The sequence below is a fragment of the Siphateles boraxobius genome, unplaced genomic scaffold (assembly GCF_051911475.1).
Source record: "Siphateles boraxobius isolate OS27281-9 unplaced genomic scaffold, OSU_SipBor_1 29, whole genome shotgun sequence".
Classification (NCBI taxonomy): domain Eukaryota; kingdom Metazoa; phylum Chordata; class Actinopteri; order Cypriniformes; family Leuciscidae; genus Siphateles; species Siphateles boraxobius.
The window spans coordinates 6,985,312-6,995,440 of record NW_027508908.1 but is presented as its reverse complement, the minus strand read 5'-3'; the positions used below and the strand labels follow the sequence as shown (position 1 = coordinate 6,995,440).

General features: G+C 36.9%; 1 long non-coding RNA gene across 1 annotated transcript; it reads left to right on the top strand.

Moving 5' to 3' along the window:
- Positions 1–5,650: 5,650 nt before the first annotated feature.
- Positions 5,651–9,356, top strand: LOC143753729 (uncharacterized). The gene is made up of 4 exons (XR_013207807.1): positions 5,651–6,133; positions 6,265–6,329; positions 8,290–8,435; positions 8,646–9,356. It is a non-coding gene; the product is annotated as an uncharacterized LOC143753729 (long non-coding RNA).
- The last annotated feature ends 773 nt before the right edge of the window (positions 9,357–10,129 follow it).

The window sequence follows — 10,129 nt, the reverse complement described above, 5'->3', positions numbered from 1 at the left end:
AACAATATCTGGGATGCCATCAACTTCCACAAACACAATCCTTGATGCTGTGACAACCTCTGAATTGCCAATAGAAACAACTCAAAATAGCACTATGCTTTTGCCAACAACCTCATCTACAGTTCACACAACATTTGTTTTGCCAGCTTCTACAAGCGCAAGCCATGATGCTGCAACAACATCTGAAATGCCAATTACAACAAATGAACAAAGCTCTACGCTTTTTCCAACAACCTTATCTACATTTAAAACAACATCTGTTTTGCCAACTTCTACAAAGACAAGCCATGATGCTGCAACAACGTCTGAAACACCAATTACAACAACTGAACAAAGCAGTACAATTTTGCCGCCATCAACAGCCTCATCAAAGACTCAATCAACGACTGTTGTGGCATCAACATATACAATTACAATCCCTATTACAATTATAACTTCTGAAATACCATTGACAACAACTCAACAAGACAGTACACTTTTGCCAACAACCTCATCTACAGTTCAAACAACATCTGTTTTGCCAATTTCTACAAGCACAAGCCATGATGCTGTAACAACATCTGAAATGCCAATTACAACAAGTGAACAAAGCACTACACCTTTACCAGCAACCTTAACTATGGTTCAAACAACATCTGTTTTGGCATCAACTTCTACAAACACAATCCATGCTGCTTTGACAACCTCTGAATTGCCAATAGCAACAACTCAAAAAAGCACTATGCTGTTGCCAACAACCTCATCTACGGTTCAAACAATGTCAGTTTTGCCATCAACTTCTGCAAGCTCAAGCCATGATGATGTGACAACATCTGAATTTAAAATTACAACAAATGAACAAAGCACTACACTTTTGCCAACAACAACATCTAAGGTTCAAACAACATCTGTTTTGCCTTCAACTTCTACAAGCACAATCCATGATACTTTGACAACCTCTGAATCGCCAATAGCAACAACTCAAAAAAGCACTATGCTTTTGCCAACAACCTCGTCTACAGTTCACACAACATTTGTTTTGCCAGCTTCTACAAGCGCAAGCCATGATGCTGCAACAACATCTGAAATGCCAATTACAACAAATGAACAAAGCACTATCCTGTTGCCAACAACCTCATCTACGGTTCAAACAATGTCAGTTTTGCCATCAACTTCTACAAGCACAAGCCATGATGATATGACAACCTCTGAATTGCCAATAGCAACAACTCAAAAAACCACTATGCTTTTGCCAACAACCTCGTCTACAGTTCACACAACATTTGTTTTGCCAGCTTCTACAAGGGCAAGCCATGATGCTGCAACAACATCTGAAATGCCAATTACAACAAATGAACAAAGCACTACGCTGTTGCCAACAACCTTATCTACGGTTCAAACAATGTCAGTTTTGCCATCAACTTCTTCAAGCCCAAGCCATGATGATGTGACAACATCTGAATTTAAAATTACAACAAATGAACAAAGCACTACACTTTTGCCAACAACAACATCTAAGGTTCAAACAACATCTGTTTTGACATCAACTTCTACAAACACAATCCATGATGCTTTTACAACATCTGAATTGCCAATAGAAACAACTCAAATACGCACTAGGCTGTTGCCAACAACATCAGATACGGTTCAAACAACATCTGGGTTGCCATCAACTTCTACAAGCACAAGCCATAATGCTGCAACAACTTCTGAAATGCCAATTACAACAACTGAACAAAGCACTACAGTTTTGCCAACATTATCATCTACGGTTCAAACAACATCTGTTTTGCCATCAACTTCCACAAGCACAATACTTGATGCTGTGACAACATCTGAATTGCCAATAAAAACAACTCAAAAACGCACTACGCTGTTGCCAACAACCTCATCTAAGGTTCAAACAATGTCAGTTTTGCCATCAACTTCTACAAGCACAAGCCATGATGATGTGACAACCTCTAAATTGCCAATAGAAACAACTCAAATACGCACTAGGCTGTTGCCAACAACATCATATACGGTTCAAACAATATCTGGGTTGCCATCAACTTCTACAAGCACAAGCCATAATGCTGCAACAACTTCTGAAATGCCAATTACAACAACTGAACAAAGCACTACACTTTTGCCAACATTACCATCTATGGTTCAAACAACATCTGTTTTGCCATCAACTTCCACAAGCACAATCCTTGATGCTGTGACAACATCTGAATTGCCAATAAAAACAACTCAAAAACGCACTACGCTGTTGCCAACAACCTCATCTACGGTTCAAACAATGTCAGTTTTGCCATCAACTTCTACAAGCACAAGCCATGATGCTGCAACAACATCTGAAATGCCAATTACAACAACTCAAGGACCTACACTTTTGCCAACAACCTTATCTACAGTTAAAACAACATCTGTTTTGCCAACTTCTACAAGGACTAGCCATGATGCTGCAACAACGTCTGAAATGCCAATTACAACTAAACTAAGCACATCAATTTTGGCAACTAAAACCACATCAACAGCTCAAACTATGGCTGTTGTGGAAACAACATCTAAAAACACAATACCCGTTTCGGTCACAACATCTGAAATGCCAATTACAACAACTCAACAAGACACTACACTTTTGCCAACAACTTCCTCTACGGTTCAAACAACAAGTGTTTTGCAATCAACTTCCACAAGCACAATCCTTATTGCAGAAACAACATCTGAAATGGCAAGTACAACAACTGAACAAAGCCCAACGCTTTTGCCAACAACCTTATCTACATTTAAAACAACATCTGTTTTGCCAACTTCTGCAAGGACAAGCCATGATGCTGCAACAACGTCTGAAACACCAATTACAACAACTGAACAAAGCAGTACAATTTTGCCGCCATCAACAGCCTCATCAAAGACTCAATCAACGACTGTTGTGGCATCAACATATACAAAAACAATCCCTATTACAATAATAACATCTGAAATACCATTGACAACAACTCAACAAGACAGTACACTTTTGCCAACAACCTCATCTACAGTTCAAACAACATCTGTTTTGCCAATTTCTACAAGCACAAGCCATGATGCTGTAACAACATCTGAAATGCCAATTACAACAAGTGAACAAAGCACTACACCTTTACCAGCAACCTTAACTATGCTTCAAACAACATCTGTTGTGCCATCAACTTCTACAAGCACAATCTATGCTGCTTTGACAACCTCTGAATTGCCAATAGCAACAACTCAAAAAAGCACTATGCTGTTGCCAACAACCTCATCTACGGTTCAAACAATGTCAGTTTTGCCATCAACTTCTGCAAGCACAAGCCATGATGATGTGACAACATCTGAATTTAAAATTACAACAAATGAACAAAGCACTACACTTTTGCCAACAACAACATCTAAGGTTCAAACAACATCTGTTTTGCCATCAACTTCTACAAGCACAATCCATGATAGTTTGACAACCTCTGAATTGCCAATAGCAACAACTCAAAAAAGCACTATGCTTTTGCCAACAACCTCATTTACAGTTCACACAACATTTGTTTTGCCAGCTTCTACAAGCGCAAGCCCTGATGCTGCAACAACAACTGAAATGCCCATTACAACAACTGAAGAAAGCACTACACTTTTGCCAACATTATCATCTACGGTTCAAACAACATCTGTTTTGCCATCAACTTCCACAAACACAATCCTTGATGCTGTGACAACATCTGAATTGCCAATAGAAACAACTCAAAAACGCACTACGCTGTTGCCAACAGCCTCATCTGCAGTTCAAACAATGTCAGTTTTGCCATCAACTTCTACAAGCACAAGCCATGATGATGTGACAACCTCTGAATTGCCAATAGCAACAACTCAAAAAAGCACTATGCTTTTGCCAACAACCTCATCTACAGTTCACACAACATTTGTTTTGCCAACTTCTACAAACGCAAGCCATGATGCTGCAACAACATCTGAAATGCCAATTACAACAAATGAACAAAGCACTACGCTGTTGCCAACAACCTCATCTACGGTTCAAACAATGTCAGTTTTGCCATCAACTTCTGCAAGCACAAGCCATGATGATGTGACAACATCTGAATTTAAAATTACAACAAATGAACAAAGCACTACACTTTTGCCAACAACAACATCTAAGGTTCAAACAACATCTGTTTTGCCATCAACTTCTACAAACACAATCCATGATGCTTTTACAACATCTGAATTGCCAATAGAAACAACTCAAATACGCACTAGGCTGTTGCCAACAACATCATATACGATTCAAACAACATCTGGGTTGCCATCAACTTCTACAAGCACAAGCCATAATGCTGCAACAACTTCTGAAATGCCAATTACAACAACTGAACAAAGCACTACAGTTTTGCCAACATTATCACCTACGGTTCAAACAACATCTGTATTGCCATCAACTTCCACAAGCACAATCCTTGATGCTGTGACAACATCTGAATTGCCAATAAAAACAACTCAAAAACGCACTACGCTGTTGCCAACAACCTCATCTACGGTTCAAACAATGTCAGTTTTGCCATCAACTTCTACAAGCACAAGCCATGATGCTGCAACAACATCTGAAATGCCAATTGCAACAACTCAAGGACCGACACTTTTGCCAACAACCTTATCTACAGTTAAAACAACATCTGTTTTGCCAACTTCTACAAGGACTAGCCATGATGCTGCAACAACGTCTGAAATGCCAATTACAACTAAACTAAGCACTTCAATTTTGCCAACTAAAACCACATCAACAGCTCAAACTATGGCTGTTGTGGAAACAACATCTACAAACACAATACCCGTTTCAGTCACAACATCTGAAATGCCAATTACAACAACTCAACAAGACACTACACTTTTGCCAACAACCTCATCTACGGTTCAAACAACAAGTGTTTTGCAATCAACTTCCACAAGCACAATCCTTATTGCTGAAACAACATCTGAAATGGCAAGTACAACAACTAAAAAAAACACTACACTTTTGCCAACAACATCATCTTTGGTTCAAACAACATCTGTTTTGCCAGCTTCTACAAGCGCAAGCCCTGATGCTGCAAAAACAACTGAAATGCCCATTACAACAACTGAAGAAAACACTACACTTTTGCCAACATTATCATCTACGGTTCAAACAACATCTGTTTTGCCATCAACTTCTACAAGCACAAGCCATGATGATGTGACAACATCTGAAATGAAAATTACAACAAATGAACAAAGCACTACACTTTTGCCAACAACAACATCTAAGGTTCTAACAACATCTGTTTTGCCATCAACTTCTACAAGCACAATCCATGATTCTTTGACAACCTCTGAATTGCCAATAGCAACAACTCAAAAAAGCAGTATGCTTTTGCCAACAACTTCTTCTACAGTTCTAGCAACATCTGTTTTGTCAACTTCTACAAGTACAATAAATGACGCTGTGACAACATCTGAAATGCCAATTACAAAAACTGAACAAAGCACTACACTTTTACCAACAACCTCATCTATGCTTCAAACAACATCTGTTTTGACAACCACAACTTCCACAAGCACAAGCCATGATCCTTCAACAACATCTGAATTGGCAATTACAACAACTGAACTTAGCACTACTATTTATTTAAATTTAACCACATCAACAGTTACAAACACAATTCCTATTTCAGTCCCAAAATCTGAAATGCCATTTACAACAACTCCAAGCACTACACTTTTGCCAACAACCTCATCTACGGTTCAAACAATGTCAGTTTTGCCATCAACTTCAACAAGCACAAGCCATGATTCTGTGACAACATCTGAAATGCCAATTACAACAACTAAACAAAGCCCTACACTTTTGCCAACAATCTCATCTACACATGCAACAAGTGCAGTTTTGAAAACTGCAAAATCAACAGTGAGTCCTCCAAAAACAACAACTAGAATCCTAACAACTGCTAAACCAAACTATGTGAATTTGACCACAAAGTCAATAGAAACCCCTACAAAAACCACCCTAGCATCTCTAGATCCTGCCACGGAGAATGAAGGATTCCTTTATCTAAAATTTCGAATAGTGAGGACTTTTGTTCCAGATTACAATGATAAAACTTCTTCTGCTTATAAAGCACTGGAAAGAAATGTAACAACTGAGGTAAATCACTAACTTTTCAGCAAACATTTTATATTAAAATCACAATGCAAATAAATTGTATAAACGTGTTATCCTTTAATCATTATATCAATCAAATTATTTGCATTGTTCTTTGTTATTTTATTTTCCAGCTTAATCAGGGATACACAATAAAATACCCATATACATTTCTGAGATCGGTTGTCATAATGTTTTGGTAAGTTATATAAACTCTCAAACTTGTTTTAAATATCAATACCATGAACTTGTTCTTCCTATAGATATTAAACTTGTGAACTCGAATCTTCCTATAGCTATTATTTTTAAACAATTTACTTTATGCCTTCAGGGTGAAGTATGCAATATTTTTTATGTTGAAATGCATTCTCTTAACTCAGTTTATTGTCGATTGACTACCATTAAAGAAGATATTGCAAATGGGAGATATTTTATTTAACAGAGTCCACTTCCCACGAACTACAACGAAAGGCAAGATTGGACTACAACGCGATTTTTGTCATTATTTTATGTCCTTTTTTAAGTCATAATGTTGCTCATTTAAATAATCCCCACCCACGGAATATGCAGAAAAGGGAAGAGGCCTGGATGAGCTGTTGCTATCTCAAAGAGAAGCTGTTTTTTCCACAACTCATTTGTTTGACCTTCCTAAGGCTGACGAACTTAGAATGCGTACATTTTATTTTAAACACTGTTCCTGAACATTATAATCCCGGTGTTTATCTGTGCGCTGTACATTTTACGAAGAACAGCTTCCAGAACCACGACGCAGGCTACACACAAAAGCTTCTCTTGAAATGGAACTATTCACCGCCCCTTAGGAAAATTAACCATGTTTTTGTGATCAATTACTGTTTGTATAATCATAGTTCTTTATATTTACACTAGAGCAGAACTTGCGGATATGGAGAGGTGGGACATTTCCAAAACACACGTTAAGCGCTGCCAATCACAACACACTGGGGAAACTAACCAATCACAGCAGATTTCATATTTCAGAAGGATGGGCTTCATCGAAACCGAAACTAAACAATGTGTTCGGGACAGACTGGGGAGAGAGGAACTGTAATAATGTAAAAAAAAAAAAAGGGAAAAATAATGTCTTTTTTGAACAATCAAGCATGAAAGCATAATAAAGTACACCCAAAAAACAAAATCAAGACTTCGTAAAAGAGCATAATAGGACCCCTTTAATATGCCATTCTTGGGTTTATCTCCCGCAAACATTGAGAAGGGTCCGCTTAAATCTATCAATATACAGTATTTGTAGCTCAAATTATAGTGAGAGTTTGGGCCTGGCTACTGTAGAAGGCAGAGCCAGAGGATGTTTACCAGTGTGGGACCATGGCTGACGTGTTACATGAGAAAATAAATTCAGCTTTGGTTACAGAACTCACCAAAATTTGCTTCACTTAGACCTTCAAAGATTAAACGTGTCATGAACAAGTCAAAGCGAACAGGGCATTGCAATGAAACACTACAATGCACGCTTCAATTCCATACAGCAGCATCATCCTGCCCCCATTCAGAAAGACAAAAGTTCTAGTTTATAATGTTTGATGGGTAGACTGCCTCAAACAGTTGTGCGGCATTATATCATAAATGCCCCATAGTGCAGATACGTTAGACGGGTTTATCATAAGCGAGACACTCTCATTTGCTCTAGACAGAGTGTTAGTCTATTCAATTTCTTACTCATCTTGACACATAGCAGCACAGCTACAAGTATGTCCCTTTTATTTGAAAGTAGCCTACTTTTTACTTGCCTTCACAAGCACCAGTAAGAGATGTGATGTTGGGGGAGGCACAATGCAAAAGGGGCGTTTGCAAGGTTGCTTGAAAATATGCTTAATTTTTGTAATTCCGCTAGATGCCACTAGTGTTGCAGAAACATACAAACATTTAATGCGAACTTTAATACATTTTTGACATCTGAAAAATAACTATCTTTCTGCTGCAGTGTACTAACACAAATTGTTTATAGGATGTAGGGTATGAACATCATACTAAATATTAACAGATCTACAACTGATTCATTTTTTGAAAAGAAACAAAACAGAATTGCCTTAATAATAACAGCAATTGATTTTACTACTGTTGTCATGTTCATTATATTTTTTTTTATACAAATTAAAGAAAACACTTTTTTTTATTATTAGGCCTGGCTCAGTGGGAGTAACATCTCAGCTAATTTTTCAAAATCAGAGTGTGGTTCCCAACATAACAGATATAGTGGATTCTCTAAAACAAGGGCTTAATGAATCCATCATCTTCTTGAATGTCATCACATCAAGTATTTCGGCTGGTGAGTGTCACAATCTGTTTTTGTTTTATCTTTAATCTTAAGGAAAGTTTTCTAAGGATAATTATAAGAAAGTGTAATATTTTCTCTCTGAATGTACTTATGAAACCATATTTTGTTTAATAATGAAATGCAATAAAAATGATCATTATACATGAACTTTTTAATTATTTGGATCTTTTTAATTATTTGGTCAAAACTTTCTTAACACAGATCCACGAAATTTCACCACATCAACCATTGCTCCGAACATCACAACAGGAGCAACAACGATGGTAAGCAGTCAGTTTGCTTCAACTATATCATCTGGCAGTGCAGAGCCAAGGAGCAGACTCACTGAAGTGGTCACTTTCCTTCTTTTCATCCTCATTAAAATCTTTTTGATAGAACGGTAATATCTTTCTTTGATTTTATAGTTAATTAATTATTATTGTAAAATTGTAATGACTGAGTATTTTTACAAATGTACACATCATTAAAATTCTATATGAAGTTATTTCAAATTGAATCTATATAGAGTAATAATGTAATTTAATGACTAAATTCAACAATAAATTAAATGTACTATATGTATTCATATAAAATTATTTAAAGTTATATGTATTCTTTTCAATTCACTTGGGAGTTTACTGATAATGATGTCCAAAATGAAATATTGTAAGAGTAAAATATTAATATTGCAAACAGAAACAATTATGTTAAATAAAATTTTTGTATTTTTTATGTTACCAATTTCCAGTGCTGTAATATCAATAGTTTATTTATCTATTTTCTTTTATGTTAATGCATATACTATATACTGTTAAGACAATTATTCAAATAATTAAACATTCTTTAAACAATCAAGTCTGTTTTTATTACATTTTCAAGTGATTGTAATTGAAGATGACTAGAGTTTAATAATTAAATAAAGATTATAAAAAATATATACGCATTTTAGCCTACAATTTATTTATTTAAAACTAATGTGAGAAAAGGTTTCTACTAATACTGTCATATCCCTTGGAAGTGTTAATTTATTATTAGTTATTGCCTCTTGAGGGCATAGGAGGCAATACAGTACGTTTTTCCTGTAACATTAAGTATTGCTTTTAGAATTCGAACCTAATTCGAATTATGCTAATATTTAAGAAAGAAATTCGAATTTAGCTTTTCTGCCATTTTGACAGCCCTAATTCACAACCACTGGAGTTGCTTCTATTCAACAAGGTAAGAAACTTTATCAACAGGGTTGGGGAATTCTGCAGACAATAACAGGAAAAACCAACAACAAATTATTCGTTCTCTTACGAGAGTATCTCTCGTACTGCGTAATATCTTACGCTATGGGGAAAACCTCTTTTCCACGAGATATTGAAACCAAAAATTATCCTCAATTTTGAATTAATGTAAAACGCTGTGTGGCAGCATGCAGACATAGGCAAGGCGGCTTGCGCCTATTGGCTGCCCTGCGGCAACAGCAGCAGTCTATCAAGAGCCCTGCGTGACGTGATACCAACATTTCATCAAGTCCCGCCAGAATAGGCGTGGCCTTGGCCTATAAATACGCTCGACAGGCTGATACAAACTGATTTTCATCTCTTCAGCGAAGCACTACTGCATCGCTGGATCCGGAGTGAGAAGCCGCGCCGTTGACAGAAAGCCTTCTGCAGGATGAGCCTTCGAGCCTGAAGCCGCTGGCCTTCACCTCGCCGCCT